This window comes from Rattus rattus, chromosome X (assembly GCF_011064425.1).
Source record: "Rattus rattus isolate New Zealand chromosome X, Rrattus_CSIRO_v1, whole genome shotgun sequence".
NCBI lineage: Eukaryota > Metazoa > Chordata > Mammalia > Rodentia > Muridae > Rattus > Rattus rattus.
This window is the reverse complement of record NC_046172.1, coordinates 44,313,530-44,335,811: the sequence shown is the minus strand read 5'-3', so window position 1 is coordinate 44,335,811 and position 22,282 is coordinate 44,313,530.

Genomic DNA, 22,282 nt, shown 5'->3' with positions numbered 1-22,282 from the left:
GGAAAAGTGACTGAATAACTGATCATTACGTAGAGATAGCATTTGGTACATCTTTGAAATTTCATACTCAGAATGTGCAAACGTCCTTCCCTATGGTTGACACGGGGAGGATTATAGCTGGAGCACGGAGGATGAAGCTTTCCAGAGCTTCATGTTTCCATCACCTTGACCAGGTATTCGGTATTACAGTTCAGCTTTCCATATAAAAAACATCCCACCTTAGCATACAGAGATGGCAGTTTAGTTTTCTGTAAAGGTCAAACTAGGAAATACTTGTACCTGTTCAAGCTCTCAGTGGTCTCGGTGAGTTAAGTTGACATGAAAATTAATCAACGTAGATGATAGCACCGGCTCACATCTGCTTCTTCCCTTCAGGGTAGCCAGGCTGCTTGCACAGAACCTGGACTGGAGGGAAAGAAGCTTAGCTGGTTGTGTAGGTGCAGGCAGGACCTTAGTCAACAGTAAGTGCACAGGCAAAGGACTCATACCCAGGAATAACTTTAGAGAACTGATTCTGTTTTGGGGGCAGGGGGACAAAAACTATTTAAACCTTTGAGGGGTGAGGAGGAACTATTGGGATGTGTGCATCATTGACAAAGGCCAAGGTCCTGGAGATGCCTCGTTTGCATGAGGATAAATTCCAGGTGGTGCTGGAATCCTTATAATGGCAAAGGAATTTTAACCTGGCTACCAATTATCTTAACTACTCTGATGAGGTAAAGATGGAGAGGGCAGGGCTATGTGCACTGGGACATAATGCTCCTGCCGATCTCAGGATGAGTTTCCCCAGTTTTGGACATGCTTCAATCCCATTCTTACGCCGGGCCTGCTCCTTCCCATTCCACAGCTCCCTTGCCCCACAAGATAGATAGATAGATAGATAGATAGATAGATAGATAGATAGATAGATAGATAGATAGATAGATAGATATTCGATAGATGGTAGAGTTACATAGAGTTAGAGACAAAGATATCATTAAGTAAATTTATTCTCATAGCTATGAAGCTAACAAAACAAAAGTTTCTCTAGTCTATAATCAAGAACACGATGTAAGTCTGTGCTCAGTTTGGTCTGAAGCATCGTTTTGGTACTTTTCCATGTTGATACATTAATTTATATTTTTATTGTTGACTACAGTTTCATACAGTGATTGTACCAGTTTCCAGGATAATACTGGGAATCCCAGTAATCTTTTGACAAAATGAGTTGAGCAGTCTGCTTTAGAAAAGAGTATTTTACTCTATGTAAATTCTACATTAATACAAACATTTTAAAACACATTTATAGTTTTTTTTTCAGACTGTTTTTCTATGAAAGGCTTACCTCAAACTTCTGTGTAGCTCAGAACGGACTTGAACTCATGACCCTCCTGCTTCAATTTTCAGTTTATAGGTGTTCACTACTGAACATGGCTCCAATTTGTTTTGTTGTTGCTGTTGTTGAGATGGGGCTTCTCTACATAGCCCTAGTTGTTCTGGAACTTGATCTGTCATCCAGACTAGCCTTGAACTCAGAGATCCCCCTGCCTCTGCCTCCCAAGCACCTGGATTTAAGGCATGTGCTATCTATCATTCCTGGCTTTTTTAAGCTTATTTTTTAAGTTTATTTGCCTGGAATTTTAAAGCTCCAAAATGGGACGCAGAATAGACTCAGCTTGCAGCATTTGTCTGGCAGGCAGAAGTCCCATGGTTTGCTCCCCAGAGCTATAAAACAAAACAGAAGTTCCAATATGACTGCTAGAGTAACATCTGTCACATCTGTCTTCTGGGCAGTGAAAATAAAAACTAATGAAAAAGCTAAGAGGATACGGCGCAGGCTTTCCCTGTGAAATCCCTCAAGGAGAAATCAAATCTTGTCAACATGTGGCTGAAGAGACAGCTCAGCTGTTAAAAGCACAAGCTAGGTTTGATTCCCAGCACCCACACAACAGCTCACACTGTCTATCACACCGGTCCCAGATGACCTGCCATCTTCTTGCCTCTGTAAGAACCAGGAGCAGCAAGGAAGAAAACATAAACACAAATAAAAAAATTAATTATTTAAAACACCTTAGACTTACATTACACTGGGCACCCTTGCTAGAAAGCAGAGAAATAGGCACAGTGCACGATTTAGTCAAGCATGTCCCAGACAAAATGCTATGTTTGTAGTAACAAGAAAACCAAGCGGACAGTTATTGGTCCTCCATTGATAGACTCAATCACACAAAGAAGTGTGCATACACACCATTATTTACAGGACATTCACGGTCACTCGCTGAATCTCAATTTGCCTAAATTCTATATTAAATACTACTAAGTATTTAAAGCATAGCTGTTTCTAAACACTGCTAATAAAAATATGCGAAGGACCCATTTCATTATAATAGGCTTCCTTCAAAAGACAAGTTTGGGTAGAGTATATGTCATACTCTTCCAAGTGGAATAAGTGAGGTTGCCTGTGTCTCCCAGAGACTGCAATTCTTTAAGTGGCCTGTTTATAATTGAGCAGTATTCAATTCTGCTGACATCTTAAATTTCCCATATGTGACTGTTAGAAGACAGGCCACTTCACTTAAGTGTACATTCTACTTACACACTTGATTTGATGGCATTAGTTTGCAGGTGTCTCTCCTTCAATTAATTGGGTACTGGTGAAATGCATAATTTAAACTCAGTGTAAAGTTGAAGTATTCAAATGATAGTCTCTTCAATGTAATTATTCCACATAAGGTGGAGTGCTGACAAAATGGTGTCCTTTATTTTTTTTAAATAATAGCTTCAAGTACGTTCAAGATTAGATAATAGGAAAATGTCAACAACATTTGACAAATATGAAGTGAAAATAATGAGATTAAGATTGGCTTTATCTAATTTTCCTCCACAGACTCACAGGATTTTTCTGTATGAAACCCCCAGCGTCCTTCCATTTTTTTCAGCCTGATCTGAAAAACAAGGGAAAGTGACTTAAGAAAAACATATGTACGTAGAGACATGGTCTTTTGTTGATCAGTAGGCTAAATGTTGATCTGGGAAAAGTAAATGTTGATCTGGAAAAGTATGTCAACTTATTTTTATTGTAATAGCAGAGAGACAAAATAATGAATTCAAAAGAAATGCACAGCTTAGTCTACACATTGTATCTGAATACTGACTTACGTGTTCTGTAATTGGAGCCTTGTCAGAGTGTATACTGAAAGCTAAGAGTGCAGCCCAGTGTTAGAGTGGCTGGCTAGAATACAGGGAGATGTGGCTTGAATCCCCAGCACTGTATCTTAAAGCTTATTCGGTCAGAGGAATTTCAATGGGCATCAATCAATACAGAGACTCACAGTTGGTCAAAATGCTGAGCATGAATGGCTTTTGAGTGCCCAGCTCTCGATGTGACATCTGTATCATGAAGTCACAGCAGCCACGGTTACCTGCACAGGATCAATCTAGTCAACATCGTAGTACAGACGGGAGAGACAATAACAACACCCCCTCCTTAGCTGAGGAGGTATTGGTAAGCGGTGGCCAGTGGTGGAGGAGCATATTGCCTTGGAGAATGGGGCTTCTGGCAGCTCCTGTAACTCCAGTGCATGGCCCCAAGCACACAAGCATACTGGCAACACTAACTGAACTAGGTGTGCTATGCAAAGGAAGGAAGGGGGAAAAGTCGAGGTGGGAATGGGTGGGGTTCCTGGAGAAGTGAAGAGGTCAAGTGGAAATGATAAAGATATATTACATAGATGGATGAAACTGTCAGAGAATACATTTAAAAGTCGTTAAGTTTCCCTGAAAATTGAATGCAAGTGACTTCCACAGAACCCAAATATGTCATTTTATTCTTGAGTCATTCGCTGACACAGCATCATGTTGTCAAATTAGCATTTGAGGTTTTATCATAACATTTCACGTTCCATCATATCATAGCTCTATCTATTGATCATGGGCTCAGAGGTGAGGCATACACTACATCATCACTGCAGGAGGTTAGACAATTGCTCTTTCGTGCCTCATTCTTGAAAATGGCACACGGTCCTTGTTGTGGTGAAGGGGGCCATTGCAGATTTGATTAACTTCAGGAAACTGAGCTAAGTAGATTAACTTGGGTTATCCTGGTGGATCTCAGTTCGATCAAAAAAGGGTCCTTGTAAGACAAAAATAGATGAAACCATGGAACCAGGGAAAAGTCAAGGTGCTTTGCTGCTTGTTTAAGTAGGAAAGAAGTGCCTGTGAGTCGGAAAAGACAATTCAAGCAACCTCTAGAGCTGAAAGAGACAAGGGACAAAGTCTTTCCTAAGGCGTTCTGAAGGAAAAAGCCAGGCAGACTTATTGAAACCTATTCTGGAGGTCTCGCCTCCTAATCTGTAAGAGAATCACTTTATGTTATTTGAAGGCACATGTGTGCTAGTTACATTAACAATATGGCATTAACACAATTTCTAATTCCGCATGTAGGGTGAAGCATGTGCATTTGCTTATTAGACAAACACTGAGACAGGAAAAGAACTAAAAACATGGACTAGGTGAGTGTGTGGAACTATAGTCGAATTGAGCATCTAGGTTGCCGTAACGCTCACAGACAGCTCTCTGAAATCATAGTGGTTTGTGCGGACCATCCAAGTTCATTTTACCATGGAGTAAGTGTTCCTCCTGTTTATAAATAAAAAGAACCAGATCAAACTCTTTCATTTAGGGGCCGTTTGGGGCAATGAGAGGGGTCTTCAGGATGAGGTCAAAGAGGAATGGGCAAATATGAGCAAAGTACAGTATTATATACACATGAAAGTGTCATAAGAAACTTGTTATTTTAAAGGTAATAAAAACATCCCTTTTTCATTTCAAAAGAAAAAATATTTGTTCTATACACCATTTTTTTTAATTTTGGGGGTGACCAAGTTCTGTAACTTTAGACATGTTAGGCAAACTCTGTGTCCAAGCTATCTTTTTCTGAACAGTGTTTACTGAATCAGATACTCTAGGGGCCTAATATGTTTCCTTTTTGTTCATTTGTTCTATGTTTTGTTTTGGTTACGGTTTTTGTTTGTTTGTTTGTTTTTTCGAGACAAGGTCTATGTAGCCCTAGCTGTCCTGGAACTCGCACTGTAGATCAGTCTAGACTGAAACTTATAGAGATCCTCCTGCCTCTGCCTTCTGAGTGCTAGGATTAAAGCCATGAGTCACCACCACCAACCCCTACTCTGTTTCTTTAAGGAGGCTTTTGTATCAGAAAATTAAGCTGTTTTATTTTTATAAGAGTATTCTGTGTTTATGTATGTGTGTATGCCTGGCAAGGACGGTCAATTCACTCTCACTCTAAAGGTTTACTTTTTCTATGAAGTTTCTTAGTAATAGAAATCTGATATGCTCCCCACATAGTCTCTATAAATATCTGACTGCCAGGGAAATTAACAATTAAAAGGAATTTTCCAGATATTTGTCATTTGAGGTTATTATAAAGTTTTAGAAGTTTTCTATTTAAAGTGGTTTGAGAAGTGCTAAAACATAGTTTATATGAAATAATTAAATAAGAACTATTGTAGTTAGTCTTCACACTTGTGTTTGCCCAATATTTAATGGGGCTGGGATGGGTCATTATTTCAAAATCCCTGCGACAAAGGATAATAAATGGTAAAGCCCAACATAAGGAGGCAAGCTACACCCTAGAAAAAGCAAGAAACGAATCGTCTTGGCAAAATCCCTGGTAGGTTCTGGAATCCCTGGGAAATGATCAGATCTTTTGTAATTTGAACTTTATACTTGTAAAATGTGACTATTTGCACCATTAAATGTTGACAACTTAAGTGGATGTTTGTCGGTAACTTTTTTTTTGAGACATCGGCAAAGAAAATTTGAAGCTTTTGCAAGCAACTATTTAATATTAGTCTGGTATATACTGACATCTAGTGGCCATTATTCATAATTGCAGTCCTTGAAGTTAGAAAATGTCAAGATAGGGAAAATAAATTGCATAGAAGAAACATTAATAAATTTGTAAATTTGGGGATAAAATTTTATATTTTCTCATTTTAGAGTTTGGCTGTGAGAAGAAAATCTGAGTTTCTCCATTGTTATACATTCATTATGCCAATAAGAATAAAGGAGTTTAGTTTGAAAAAAAAAAAAAACCCTCATGGAAACAAAACAAAGCCTTGGAAACTTTTCATTACAACAATTTATTATTTAGAACAAACTAGTTTGTTTGAAATATGAAATTACGAAAGGTTTATTTATTTTGTTTTATTTTCAAATAAAATAAAGAAGCATTGTGCCCTCGGAAAATGCCCTTTGGGATTTTACCCACACTCCCTCTGCTGACTCTAGAACTCTTGCTGCTTGAGTGGACAACTACACATCGCCTGCCTTCCTTCTACCTCAGGGCTACATCTGGCTACAGCAATGATTCCTGCCAATAAAGGGCAGATGAGAAATGCCTTGAAGTTAGAGATACTATCAACAAGAGAAAGAAACATAGAGATAATTGGCTCCCTGTCCCAGTGGTGGCACAATTGTGTGATGTTTTCTGCATGACCGCTCTGTCTAGAACATCTCAGGAATATGGGAGTCCATTGTGTGCAGCAGCAACTTGCACCATGTGTCCTCTCTTTCTGTATTCCTGACTCTTGGATGTGACTTCTGGTGTCACATTCGATAAACGATGTGTTCCGCGACCACTCCATGCTGGATAGGACCACCAGGTTCCACAGGACGGCTTCTAACTGCCCCTTGCTTCATTATGTTCCCTCTCTATATGATTACTCTCGCAAAATTGTTTTCTCTCTTCATACATCCAATATTCTGTCACATCATGAAATTTTCTATATAAGGGGTTCTTAAGGAGGAAAGATTCTGGGGAAATACCAACCAATTCCTGAAATAGGCTACCTCCCACCCCCGTCTCAACTTATATAGAATTCTCTCCTCTATTAAAGTGTAACCATTACAAAAAGTTATTCAAAATCCCAGCAACATGCATCTCTCTCTTAATAAACATCAATTCTGATTCATTAAAAAAAATGAACCCAAATCATTGCCCAAGTCAGCTTTCAATGGGATCTCAATAAAAAACAATGATATACCCAGATATATCTATGCTGTACACATGCATACATGTTTGTGTAATTCGGGATAAAGTGGGGTTTAAGCACTTGCATTAATTTCATTAGCAATATATCAGAATGAACGGTGCAAAGGCAAGTCTAGGGTGGTTTTGGATTTACTGCAATGATAACGTTATTACAACTGCCTCTAGCCCTGCTTGCACTCCCTTGCGGGCTTTCTCTTTATGAAATGTAAGTTCATCAGAGGAAAATTGTTACCATCAGGAAAAAGGCCACTTCCTCTCCAGGGACTTTATGCATTTTAAAATTTCTGCAGGAAGACTTTAACTGGGAACTGAGAGTTGGTTGCTTAATTGGTTAGTAAACCCTATGTGAACATGCATGTGTGAAGACATGAAATCTAACACAGACTTGACAAAATGCACTTACCGCAAGTCAGTGCTTTTATCTATCTTAACAATGAAGTTAACAAACTGGTTTTCTTCACTCTCGAGGGCACATAAGAGGCAGAAAGAACTGTGACGGTCTCGATATTTTACACAAAATAGACCCAGCTTAGGAAGTAATATCTAAGCAGAGGAGGTACAGGCAGCCAGTGCTTTGACCATCAATCACATGGAAATTTCAACCTTTGGCCACAACTTTATATTGAGTCAATTTATTCTGACCTGATGGCATGGGGTGGAAGGAAGCTGTTTTCTATTGACATGTGGAAAATTACAAAATAAATCTCATATTCATTTACCCCAAAACTGGTCACAAATAAGTCAGACATGCAAACTACAGTATATGCCTAATTGCAATATATAATCCAAGGGATGAAAGTAATTTTCATTTCTTTTAAAAGGAAAAACATTTCCAAGCCAATTACATATCTTCCCCCAAGCAGTGTATTTATGACGTTCAACAGCCTTTAAGCTAAATAGACAAGATGTATGGGCTCTGAGTTCCCTTTTAAGTCATCATAGACTCTAAAATGGAATCCTTATCTTGAACTTTATGAATGTCTCGAATCTCATTGGGTTTCTAGGCCCCAAGGTAGCATTGCATCTATAAGTATAGGAATAGTATTAAAGAAAATCCTGCCTAACACTGTTCATATGACATTGTATTGCATTCTATAGCACTGTTAATTGTTATGATTATATGGTTACACATATGTATATGATTCTGATCACACATGCTGATACTGAATCTTTAGGTGAGTTGCTGAAATCCAAATCTATCTGACTGAAAACTCAAACTCTTACACATGATATAAACAATTTCTATACAGTAAGTAAGTGGGAAGTATCAATGAGAAATAATCCTAGACATATATATTCCTCACACATCTATTGAAAGCTGAAAAGTCTGAGCTTGGTGAGCTCAGGGGGTTAACTCAAGGTTTGGGGAAGAATCTGCTCTGCCCTACATGTTTTCTAATCTCCTCGGATCAGTAGACTAGCTATGCCGTGGAAATTTTACATTGAAGATTGGGATACAAAGTGTAAGTGAAACATTCATAAAGCTTCAGCTCAAATCTAAGTTGCTGGGGCTTATATCCTGTGGAGCAGAGCATGCCAGGTCTGTAGTGTAAAGTCAGACAGTAAGGAAACACACTCCTCTTTTAGTAATGGAGCACGGAGAGTTACTTGGCAAAAGGCATGTGTATACCAACCGGTGAAATAAAGGGAAACAGTCACTCAGCATACACAGCTCTTCGTTATTGGAATCCATGGTGTTATAATCTATTGTATATAATGTGAGGTGAATGGTTTTGTAATGAGAAAATGACAATACATAATTCTGATATATTCATGAATACTGCAAAAAATGTAAGTAAAATCTATGGGCTAGAAAGATGCCTCTGGAGTTAAAAGTGCTGCCTGCTCTTCCAGTAGGCCCACGTTCAATTCCTAGCATCTACTTGGCAGCTAACAACTGTATTTGATTGCAGTCCCTGGATTTTAAATGGCTTCCTTTGGCCTCCTTGGATACTGCATACAAATAGAACATTCACAAAAACATTATGCACTTAAATATAAATAAAATCTCAAAAAACATTTAAAGATCCAATCTGATCTATGAAATAAGTCAAATGAGATATGACAGCCGCTCCTATAATTGTAACACTTAGGAGATGGAGGAACAAGGATCTCCAGTTTGAGGCCAGCCTGCATCATATACAGAGTTCCAGGGAAGCCTGAACTATAAAAGAAAATGTTGTCTAAAAATAAATAAATGCAAATAGATGTAATAAACAAATGCAGGGAGGACAACAGCTCAGAGGATGCTCTGTAGCTCGGCTGTCTGCAGAAGCTTTTGGAGATTTGGAACTATATATGATCATGATTGAAATGGCCTTCTTGCAGCATTATTTGAACACGGTGGGCAGTACAACTGTCAAAGCAGACATAAGACTTTGTCAATCCATCAGTCACTAGCCACTCAGATAGATCAAATAAAGTGTGGAATTTGATGACAGAAGAAATTTTTCTTTCTGATGACCTCAGAAACTCAGGAGATAGATACAAGCAAGTTTTTTCCTCTGAAACAAGGGGTAGGGGTGGGAAGAAGAAGAAAAGACAGTTACTTGCTCACATATATTCCCTGAGACACTCTGATAATCGTTGTGATACCAAGACCTGTTGTCTCTAAATACTAAAAGGAACTGCAGTCTTGACAGACAAAGATTTCCATTCTCCATAGGAACATAACTCCATATTATCTTTCATGGAAATCCTTCTATATTAGCTGACTTCCTGGCATGGCTAAAAGAAGCTTGAATTAGCATTTGTCTTTAAGTGTCTTAATATTAGACACACACACACACACACACACACACAAACACGACAGGATCTTACTATATAGCTTGGAACTTGCTATGTAGACCAGTCTGGGCTCAAATTCTCAGAGATCCACCTGTTTCTGCCTCCCCAGTGCTAGAATTAAGACATTCACCACACCACGCCCAAACGTTTTTGGAAATTATTTTGTCATGTATGTACCATGCAAAAGATTGTTATCCAAAAAAGTGGACCTGTTCTAGACAGTATGTGGAGGTGGTCATACAACTACAGATGTTAAGGAAGCAGTTAAGAATGAACTAGTGAAGCTGCAATGATTACACGGCAGTTAAGAGCATGAGCTGATCTTCTAAAGGAATGGCGTTCAATTCTCATCAATGATATGGTGGCTCACAGCCATCTGTAACTCCAGTTCTAGAGGATCCGCACTTTGGACCCTACTGGCAGAAGGCACACAAGGGATTCACAGACACACACACACAGACAAATCCCTCTACCCAACACACAAAATAAATTAACATTAAAAAGAAAAATATTGAGCAGTTAGTACAGAATGACCATGCTGTAGGTCTTTCTACTTTGGGCTATGTAATTTCATTTTTCTCCTTTCACTGTCTCTGTCTCTGTCTCTCTGTCTCTTTGTCTCCCCCCACCACTACCAAGCATGTTTTCCTTAACACTGAGCTATACTCTTCCTCTTCCGTTCTCCTCCCACCCCATGACTGCTAACACACCCTGGGGCAGACTTCTATTCTAGTTTAACTCAAACAACATGGATTTTTTCTCCTCCATTTTTCTCCTCAGTCCAGCTGCAGAGATTTATATCTTGTGTGCCCTGGGATTTTTCTTTTAAAAGCTAATAAAGGTGTCCTCAAGCTTAAAACATAAAATAAAAAGAATGAACTGCTTGAATGTCAGCCCCTAAAAATCTCTTCCTGGTGTAGAATAAGTACACAGATGGTGTTTAATTGATTAGTCAATTGCTTAGAAAAGGTAAAGATGTCAAGAAATCAACGACTTCCAGTGATCATTATCCCTGTAATGGCAGCAAAATAATAACGACCTTCCTCTTGTAGTTGCAAATAACAACATAACAAATTCTTTTGCCATATTCTTTTGCATTTTAATCTTCTCTAGTTCAAACAAGTTATATAGCTCATTAGAATTGGGTACATGTTTTAATTTTAAAATATGAATTAACTTTTGCCCTTTCTTGTGCCTTAATGGAGAAAATGATCTTTAATGAATAAGTAAAATGTGGAATTATATTCATACATTCCAAATAAAATAAGGAAAAAAAGAATCTAGAAGCTATGCTAAGTCACAGTACATGTTTATGAACATTAGTATACCTTCTGTTAATTCTGCTATACTCATGGATCAGTGTATTGTCCACTCGACACCAGAAAGGCTACCTCCAGCAACAGATGGAGGAGGGTGCAAAGACCCACAGCCAAATACTATACAGAGAGAGAGAGAGAGTCTAAATTGAAGGTCTCCACTAAGTTCCTATCTTTGGAGACCAGGAAGCCCCATGAGAGAGGGTAAGGAAAGATTGTAGGAGCCAGGGGGACTAAGGCTACCAGAGAACATGAACATGACTCACTCGATTAACTAAACAGGACTCACATGAGGTCACAGAGACTGAAGTGGCAACCATGGGGCCTACATATGTCTGTGTTAGGTCCTCTGCATATTTGTTATGGATGTTAGCTTGGTGTTTTTGTGGGACTCCTAAGAGTGGACATGTGTGTATCTCTGACTCTTTTGCCTGCTTTTGGGACTTTTCCTCCTATTGTGTTGTTGTGCCCAGACTCAATATGAGGGCTATACCTTGTCTTACTGTATCTTGATTTGTTTTGTTTAGTTGTTGTCTCTTGGAAGTCTGCTGTTTTCACAAGAAGAAACAGAGTGGGGTGAATCTGGGGGAACAGAGGTGAGAGAGCTAGGAGGAGTGAAGGGAAGGAAAACTGTGGTAGGGATGAGAGAAGCGTCTATTTTCAATTTAAAACAAAATAAAAACTTCAATGTACATATATGTGTGTGTATGTCTGTGTGTGTGTGTGTGTGTGTGTGTGTGTGTGTGTGTGAGAGAGAGAGAGAGAGAGAGAGAGAGAGTCTTCTTTTAAGTAACAGTACATAGTTTTATCAATACAAAGAAAGCTGAATTCCAGAATACTCCAAAACGAAAATAAAAATGCGAGCCAATATTTCAAAACTTAGTGAACATTTTTATGACCCATCAATTGTATCATTGCAAGTCATCAGAGAGAAGATTTTGATGAACATCAATTTAAAACATCAAGAAAAATAAATGATCCTTCATTTCTTTCCTTCTCTTTGTTCTCACCTTCAAGTTGTTAAAGTCTTTGAGAAGAATAAAAGATGACGCTTCAGGAGCTCACAAATCAGACCTAACTGTTCCCATGTCAGTTCGAGTTTAGAAAAGATTACTTTCATCTAACAGCCCTCTCAGATACAGTAGTACGGCTGGGTACTATGTCACCTCCAGAAATGATTTATACTGCATCCATCTAAAATTTAAAGTATTAGAGAACTCTGCCTTCTATCTGTCTCCATACTTCTAAAACAGCTCCCAACAGTGCCTCGGTATCAAAAAGAAGAAAAAAAATGACATTTTCCTATTATTTAATTCTCTAACTACTTTACAGTGAAGTTGTGTTTATATTAAGGTTCAGAATAGAGGTCAAAATATCACCCTCATAAAACTATTTCCCATCTTTCTGGTCAAATCAGGCTCAAAGTTTGTTCAGTTTTCATTGCATAAAAAGTGAAGTTGCATGTAAGGTCCCTTATGAGAAAGATTAGTGTGGGTAATCATTTTTCTCAATAAACTCCCACTCTGTCAAGCATGCTAAGAGATGGCACATGTTTACGATCTGCAGAATAAGATGATGATGATTACAGAAAGGCAGTGCTGGTGCTCTCAGCAAAAGGAAATGACTTCAAAACTAACCAAAGCTGGGAATACAACAATGTTCTAATTTGGATAAATCTGGGGATCATCAAGGAAACATAAAGAGTTTTATATATAGGGGAAGGAGGAGGAGTTGTAAGCTTTTACACAAAGAATAATAGGATAATAACTAAGAATAATAATAATAGTAAGAATAATAGGATAGTAACTCCTAATGCCTGGACCAGGAGTACAGATTTTATAAGATAATTGGTGCAAACACACAACCCAGTGTGATATCAGCTGCTCTTTAGAAGTGATGCAGAGATAACATGAGGGAGCTCTCTTTCCGGTGAATGCTAACAAAATGTCTCTTACAATACACGGTCCTGTAATGAGACCTCAAGCCAATGGCAAAAACTGTCCAAGGTGAAAACAGCCAAGGAGGTGTAATCCCCACAACAGCACATATGCTATGATATGAACGCTATGTAGAGGGAGAAATAGGAATTACTTAGGAGGTTTGTATGACTAGGAGGGAGAAGTGTTGTGGCATTAACACACTGTGGCAGCCCAAAAGAAGCATATATGGGAAAGTGAGAGATAATCAGTCCAGATGGGAAATATGTTGAAGTTTGAAGCCCTCTGAGAGCAATGAGCCAGGAAGTTGTGCTTCACTGGAACCTTTGGTAGTCCCTTTCAGTACTGTGATGTCATCTCGGGTGTTAACAGAAAATAGAGACAGTAAGGTTTATCACAAGCTACATAGTGCTGGGCACTACTGGCTAGGTGGTAAAAAGAGGATGCACATCTCACAGCATTGGCAACTGCGGTGTTGAAAGGACAGTTCCTAGAGCAGAGGCGCCCTAGTTTATTACCCTGCATCAACTTCCTTTCATTCCCTTCATCTCTCTTTTTCCTTGCCTGTTATGTAAAATTGCTCTGTTTCATTTGCCTTTTTGAGATGGGATCGCACTATGTTGCCCAAGCCTCTCCTTCCCATATGCTGGTATTACAGATGTGTGCCACTAAAGCCCAGCTGCACTTTTTATGTGGCAAATTTTATTGTATCCAATTAAAGTATACAATATGATGCTCTAAGGTTTATATAAAGTAAAGATGTTACTACAGTGAAACAAATTAACATCCATCACCTCCTGTAATTACCCCTTTTCCTATAAGAAAGTCATTTAGCAAAAATCTTGAGTAAACTCATGCTACTAGTAACTATAGTCCACATGACACACATTAGATCTTACATATTTGCTACTACACATCTTTTGCCCATCTTTTACTTCAAGATTTTCAGCTCCACTGTAATCTTGCACTTGACCGTGAGCCATTTTAGATCAAATATACTCACAGTACAGTATAACTGAACTGGTATTTCCAACATGTAGTGCTTAAATGAGCTTTAGAAAAAGTTACCTTGGACTAATTTCCAATATATACAAAGAACTCAAGAAGATAGACTCCAAAGAACCAAATACCCCTATAAAACTGGGGTACAGAGCTAAACAAAGAATTCTCAGCTGAGGACTATCAAATGGCTGAGATGTATCTAAAGAAATGTTCAACATCCTTAGTCATCAGGGAAATGCAAATCAAAACAACCCTGAGATTCCACATCACGCCAGTCAGAATGGCTAAGATAAAAAACTCAGGTGAGAGCAGATGCTGGCTAGGATATGGAGAAAGAGGAACACTCCTCCATTGTTGGTGGGATTGCAAGCTGGTACAACTACTCTGGAAATCAGTTTGGTGATTCCTCAGAAAATTGGATATTGCACTACCTGAGGACCCAGCTATAACAGCCCTGAGCATATACCCAAAAAATGCTCCAACATGCATCAAAGACCATGTTCCACTATGTTCATAGTGGTCTTATTTATAATAGCCAAAAGCTGGAAAGAACTCAGGTTCCCTTCAACAGAAGAATGGATACAGAAAATGTGGTACATCTACACAATGGAATATTACTCAGCTATCAAAAACAAGACTCCATGAAATTCATAGGCAAATGAATGGCACTAGAAAATATGCTGGATGAGGCAACCCAATCACAAAAAAAGCACACATGTTATGCATGTTTGGGATATTAGCCCAAAAGCTTGGAATACCCAAGATACAATCCACAGACCACATGAAGCTCAAGAAGAAGGAAGACCAAAGTGTGGATGCCTCAGTCCTTCTTAGAAGGGAACAAGGGAAGAAATACAGAGACAAAGTGCAGAGCACAGACTGAAGAAAAGGGCCCCCAAGACACCTGGGAATCCATCCCATACACAGACACCAAACCCAGACACTATTGCTGATGCCAAGAAGTGCTTGCTGACAGGAACCTGATAAAGCTGTCTCCTGAGAGGCTCTGCCAGAGCCTGACAAATACAGAGGCAGATGCTCACAGCCAACCACTGGACTGAGCATGGAGTCCCCGATGGAGGAGTTAGAGAAAGAACTAAAGGAACTGAAGGGGTTTGCAATCTCATAGGAAGAGCCACAATATCAAACAATCACACCCCCCAGAACTCCCAGGGACTAAACCACCATCCAAAGAGTACACATGGAGCAACCCATGGCTCCAGCTGAATATGTAGCAGAGGATGGCCTTGTCAGGCACCAATGAGAGGAGAAGCCCTTGGTATTGTGATGCCCCAGTGTAGGGGAATGCCAGGGCAGGAAGACAGAAGTGGCTGGGTTGAGGGTTGGGGCACCCTCATAGAAGTAGATGGCGGGAAGATGGGATAGGGGGTTTCCGGAAGGGAAACTGGGAAAGGAGATACATTTGAAGTGTAAATAAATAAAATACCCAATTACAAAAAAAAACACACACACAAAAACCTAAAAACAAACAAACAAAGGAGAAAAAGGGAAAGAAAAAATTACCTTAGCTGTGTCAAGAAATTATATAAATCCTTGTCCAATCAGGCAAAGCAAAATTTTCCTTCCACTCAATCTCCAAGACAGAAAGAAAAAAATGAGTTGGGAATAAAATAGGCAATGACAGTGAAAGAAATAGGAAGGAGAGAAAGAATAGAGAGGAAGAGAAGAAAATGAATGCATGAGAGCGCTGTAGAATCACATAAACATGGTTTCTTAAAATATTGAAGTCAAACAAGGGCAAAAATAAAAATTTATTTGCCCCCAATATTCATTAATGTGACAAAGCAGGTAATTTATGAATTCAGCTTCACTTCAGATACATAGACAGTACTTAAATCTATCAGGTATTTAAAGGTGGAACCTAGACAGGATCACTAGTCCAAGTCTCCCACATTAATCCCAGCTTGGCTTGTATCAAGTACTTCAACTCAGCCAGTGCACTCACATTTTAGCTCTAATTCTCTCAGGAATAGAATATTTATCAATAACACTGTCCTTTAGTGCTATGTTGAATTAAATAAAAGAATGGATGAATGGGGGGATGGGGTGTTTGAGACCCTCACTATTCTTCTTCACATAGTATCCATAAGTTCTATTTCACTCTCTGTTTGTTAGAATGAAATGTAATGAGATCCGTTGGCACCTGGAAAACAGTAGATTAACTCTCAGCAAACTTACACACTAAAAACGGTGTCTGAAAAAAAAATAGCTTTAGATATGTACACAGCTATATCCTGTTACTTTTTAAGTCATTGTTGAGAACTTATTTAATTGAGCAATGCCTTGTGTTCTCATTGAATTTCTGTATATTCTACATGCTAAAATAAAACTGTGCTGCATTTACTGGGGTATTTTCAATCACTCCCAAACACCATCTTACTGCATGTTGTTTTTAGACGCAAGCCATATTTGACTTTGAAACTCAGCTAAGAGAGAAAATACAGTGTTGATTAGCCATCAAATCTCTCCTCAGTCCTCGAGATAACTGAACCCAACTCCACATCTTAGTTGCATAAATTTTGGCTCTAATTTTAGTGCACATGACCTTGAAATTTAGGTTAAGGTGGTACAAAACCTATGGATGTTTGACATTTGCTAGTCGTTAATTGCATAAAGACAGGGTATATACATACACAGAATGTTAATTTTACAAAAAATAATATGGCTCACAAATATTGTGCTAATGTTTTAAATATAATGTCTGTTATAATTAACAAAGTGCAGCAGCGTTACAAAACATGTATGGTCTTTCCTCTAGTTTTGCGTGTTTGTTTTCTGGTGATACTAGAAATCTAACTGGGAGCCATGAGGCTGTAAGGCCAGGGGTTCTCAATCTGTGGGTCATGACAGTTTTGGGAACACATGTACAGTATCTTGTATATCAGATATTTATATTACAATTCTTAGCAGTAGCAAAGTTACAGTTATTAAGCAGTAACTAAATAATTTTGTGGTTGAGTTTGCAGCATTAGGAAGGGTGAAAACCTCTGCTGTAAGCCATTGCTCGACTACTAAGTTAGACCTCCATGGCTAGTACAGAAAATATTGGTGTTATAAACAACTAACATCTAACAGAAACACCGTGCAAACCAAAAATAAAGTTTATGAGTTCATGTATTTAAGAAGAACATGGATAAGTCCAGGAGTGTGCAAATTCGGTAACTCAAACTATGAAAATGGGATCCGCGTTTTTAAATATCTCAGCTGCCTACCTGTGAGCCTTATTCTCAAGCATAAATATCGTCTTCAGTTGCTAATGGTCTGCACAATCCCTGCTGGTCCAGAACAGAAGGTACTGCCAATTTGCAACCATCCCAGGGAGGATTTGACTGTCTTGGATTTAATTATGCTGGTCATGGGTATGGAATACTTTGAGAAGCCAGGACATCTATAGTGGTAGCATGCTCAACACGCCTGATTTCATTTAATAGGACAGGCCTGAGATACGTGTGTGAACTCGGTGGAGTCAGAATCGTGCAATATCCAAGGACTGGGCGTATACAGGGGGGAATGGCTCACCTTAGAAAAATTGCATTGGTGGCACTTTGTTAAAGGAAAGGGGTGCCAAGTAGAACAAAATAGGGTGGCCATAAGAACACAGTGGAGAATGGAACAATAATAAGCAGAAGCGCATTTTCTTACCGTAAGTGGCTGTTCAAAAGTTCTCTTCAACAGAGGATTTCCAAATTGGAAAATAGTAATAATCACTGACCATTTTTTCTTTATAAGTGTATTTATGCTAGCCAGGAGATGTATCTCACTGGACAGAGTGCCTACCTAGCCTACCAGAGGCTCTGGATTTGATCCCCAGTATTTCCAAACCCAGATGGTGGCTCATAGGCCCTTAATACAGTCCCAACTGCTTCACAAGTAGAAGCAAGAAGATCAAAAGTTCAAGGTCATTTCCATACTTAATCAGCTCTTGGCCCACCTCAGCTACATAAAGCCTTGTCTCCTAAACAGAAAAGGTAAATCTTTGGGACTTGAGATGTACTTCAGTGCCAGAGTACTTGTCTCCCATGTGTGCAGCCCAAGGTTCAATCCTCATCATTCTCCTCCCCCCCAAAATAAATGTGGACTGATTTAGATCAAGTACCCAAACAAAGGCCTGAAATTTGTGCCTTCCATTTAGATCAGTGTAGAGAACATTATGCTGGAGTATCTATTTTAGAAATTCACCGGGCTGTACATCAATAGCTCCGTGAGTTTTCCTGGCCCATTAAGTAACTTCACAAAGCATTGCTATCTCTAGGGAGGAGAAATTGCCATGAAAAGAAAATAGAAAGCAAGTGCATTTTCTTCAGCAAGAATGTTCTTTAAGTTTAGCTCATTTCTCAGTCACCTAGTTCAGAATGTGATTATGGCTTCCTCCTGTGCTAATTTTAACTTCGTTATTGTACTTATGAAGGTCTTCTCTCTTAACATTTTCCTCCATCAGATAACTTAGCACAAAGTAATTTTATATGGGAGATTATTACAGTGCACTCTAATGAGCACAGTTGTTGGAATTATTAGGTATTCATGACTGGTAACCACCCCACCCCTTCCACTTCTGTGCCCATTCTAAATGAATGTTTATCTTTCCCTAGAAGAAAATGCAATGGTGACATTAATGAGCACTTCACAATGACAGGGGATCCAACATCCTCTTCTTGTCTTCACAGGACATCCAAACATAGATGCCACCCTCTTCACGATAACCAAGAAATGGAAACAAAGGACTGGATTCCAGTACCAGGCATGATTTCCCTCCTGTCGAATGAACGTTAAGTTTGTTAGACAGTTGTTGGTTGCCAGTCACATGTGAATGACATTTATTTCACCGTTATGCATATTTTGCCATGAAGGTCAGTGTCGTGGCTCATAGATATTGCAGCTGGGTAAGACTGTTTATTTGCTTTCATATAGTAGTTTCTGGAACCATGGAAGTTAGGTCACAGGAAAAAGTTTTAAAAGCCAGATCCAGCTCAAATAATCTAAGTTCTAAAAGAGCCCACTCTCAACATCTGGGAGACAAGTGAAGGCTACACAAATAGATTATATTGATTTGGGAGTAACTTGTAATATCCTCAGCCACTGGATCTCATGCTCATACTGGGGATGTCGTAAGTCTATGGAGAGAGTCATAGATAGCATTGTCAGCCCAAGTGGTTTAATCTCCCTGCAGGCTCGCCCCTCTTTCTGTCTCTCTGTGTGTCTAATTTTAAATATAAGTTAGTATGCGTTCTCAAGGCATTGTCAGACAAACTTTGGTGCTATTTGTCATTTGTCCCTCCTCCTTCTGTATCAACTTCCTTCATCCACCCAATTGGAGCCCTCTTTCCATTATTCCATTGTCTGTTTCTTATCACCTGTATCCTGTTAGTATCCTCCCAACCCTTCCCATGGGGTCCTTTCGTACTTTCCTAGCTGCTGTTTACTCACATCTGAGGACGTGGAGTTAGGGATCACAGATGAGAGTGAACATGCAGCATTTGTATTTCTCGGTCTGGATTTCCTCACTCCATACAATCTTTTATAGGACAATCATTCATTTACCTTCATATTATATTATTTCACTTTTCCTTACACCTTAATAGTATTGTTAATACTATTATCTGTTGATTTATTGAACACAACTACAACACTTATGAACCACAATAGTAGACAGCATGGCAACATATGCTTAAAGGTGCAAGAAGTGGGCTCACATGCGAGTGACGACCAGCAACTGTCTAATGGGCTAAAGACCATTCAACAGGAGAGAAATAGTGCCTGTTATTGAAAACCAGCTTTCCATACTTAGTAATCGTAGAAAAGAATCTACTACCATTACATTATTATTATTATTATTATTATTAGTAGTAGTAGTAGTAGTAGTAGTAGTAGTAGTAGTAGTAGTAGTAGAGTAGTACTAGTATATGTATACTGTTAAATGAGTTTTGCCTCTCATGTACATTTAACAGTATGTATATGTATGCATATAAAAGTATGTCTGACCCTTCATAATAGATCCAAATAATATAAAGTACCTCGGTGTGACTTTAACCAAGCAAGGGAAAGATCTGTACAATAAGAACTTCAAGACTCTGAAGAAAGAAATTGAAGAAGATCTCAGAAGATGGAAAGATCTCCCATGCTCATGGATTGGCAGGATTAATATAGTAAAAATGGCCATTCTACCAAAAGCGATCTACAGATTCAATGCAATCCCCATCAAAATACCAATCCAATTCTTCAAAGAGTTAGACAAAACAATTTGCAAATTCATCTGGAATAACAAAAAACCCAGGATAGCTAAAACTATCCTCAACAATAAAAGGACTTCAGGGGGAATCACTATCCCAGAACTCAAGCAGTATTACAGAGCAATAGTGATAAAAACTGCATGGTATTGGTACAGAGACAGACAGATAGACCAATGGAACAGAATTGAAGACCCAGAAATGAACCCACACACCTATGGGCACTTGATTTTTGACAAAGGAGCCAAAACCATCCAATGGAAAAAAGATAGCATTTTCAGCAAATGGTGCTGGTTCAACTGGAGGTCAACATGTAGAAGAATGCAGATCGATCCATGCTTATCACCCTGTACAAAGCTTAAGTCCAAGTGGATCAAGGACCTCCACATCAAACCAGATACACTCAAACTAATAGAAGAAAAACTAGGGAAGCATTTGGAACACATGGGCACTGGAAAAAAATTTCCTGAACAAAACACCAATGGCTTATGTCTAAGATCAAGAATCGACAAATGGGATCTCATAAAACTGCAAAGCTTCTGTAAAGGCAAAGGACACTGTGGTTAGGACAACGGCAACCAACAGATTGGGGAAAAGATCTTTACCAATCCTACAACAGATAGAGGCTTATATCCAAAATATACAAAGAACTCAAGAAGTTGACCAAGAGGGGAGACAAATAACCCTATTAAAAAATGGGGTTCAGAGCTAAACAAAAGAATTCACAGCTGAGGAATGCCAAATGGCGAGAAACACCTAAAGAAATGTTCAACATCGTTAGTCATAAGGAAATGCAAATCAAAACAACCCTGAGATTTCACCTCACACCAGTGAGAATGGCTAAGATCAAAAACTCAGGTGACAGCAAATGCTGGCGAGGATGTGGAGAAAGGGGAACACTCCTCCATTGTTGGTGGGGTTGCAGACTGCTACAACCATTCTGGAAATCAGTCTGGAGGTTCCTCAGAAAATTGGACATTGAACTGCCTGAGGATCCAGCTATACCTCTCCTGGGCATATACCCAAAAGATGCCCCAACATATAAAAAAGACACGTGCTCCACTATGTTCATCGCAGCCTTATTTATAATAGCCAGAAGCTGGAAAAGAACCAGATGCCCTTCAATGAAGGAATGGATACAGAAAATGTGGTACATCTCATAATGGAATATTACTCAGCTATCAAAAACAATGACTTTATGAAATTAGTAGGCAAATGGTTGGAACTGGAAAATATCATCCTGAGTGAGCTAACCCAATCACAGAAAGACACACATGGTATGTACTCATTGATAAGTGGCTAATAGCCCAAATGCTTGAATTACCCTAGATGCCTAGAACAAATGAAACTCAAGACGGATGATCAAAATGTGAATGCATATCGCTCCTGAGAGACACAGCCAGAATACAGCAAATACAGAGGCGTATGCCAGCAGGAAACCACTGAACTGAGAACAGGTCCCCCGTTGAAGGACTCAGAGAAAGAACTGGAAGAGCTTGAAGGGGCTTGAGACCCCATATGTACAACAATGCCAAGCAACCAGAGCTTCCAGGGACTAAGCCACTACCCAAAGACTATATATTGACTGACCCTGGACTCTGACCTCATAGGTAGCAATGAATATCCTAGTAAGAGCACCAGTGGAAGGGGAAGCCCTGGGTCCTGCTAAGACTGAACCCCCAGTGAACTAGACTGTTGGGGAGAGGGCAGCAAGGGGGGGAGGGATGGGAGGGGAACACCCATAAGGAAGGGAAGGGGGGAGGGGGATGTTTGCCCGGAAACCGGGAAAGGGAATAACACTCGAAATGTATATAAGAAATACTCAAGTTAATAATAATAATAATAATAATAATAATAATAATAATAATAAAAGTATGTCTGTAAACTACATATATGCAGTACCCAGAAAGGCCAGAAGAGGGCACTAGAGTCCCTGAAACCATG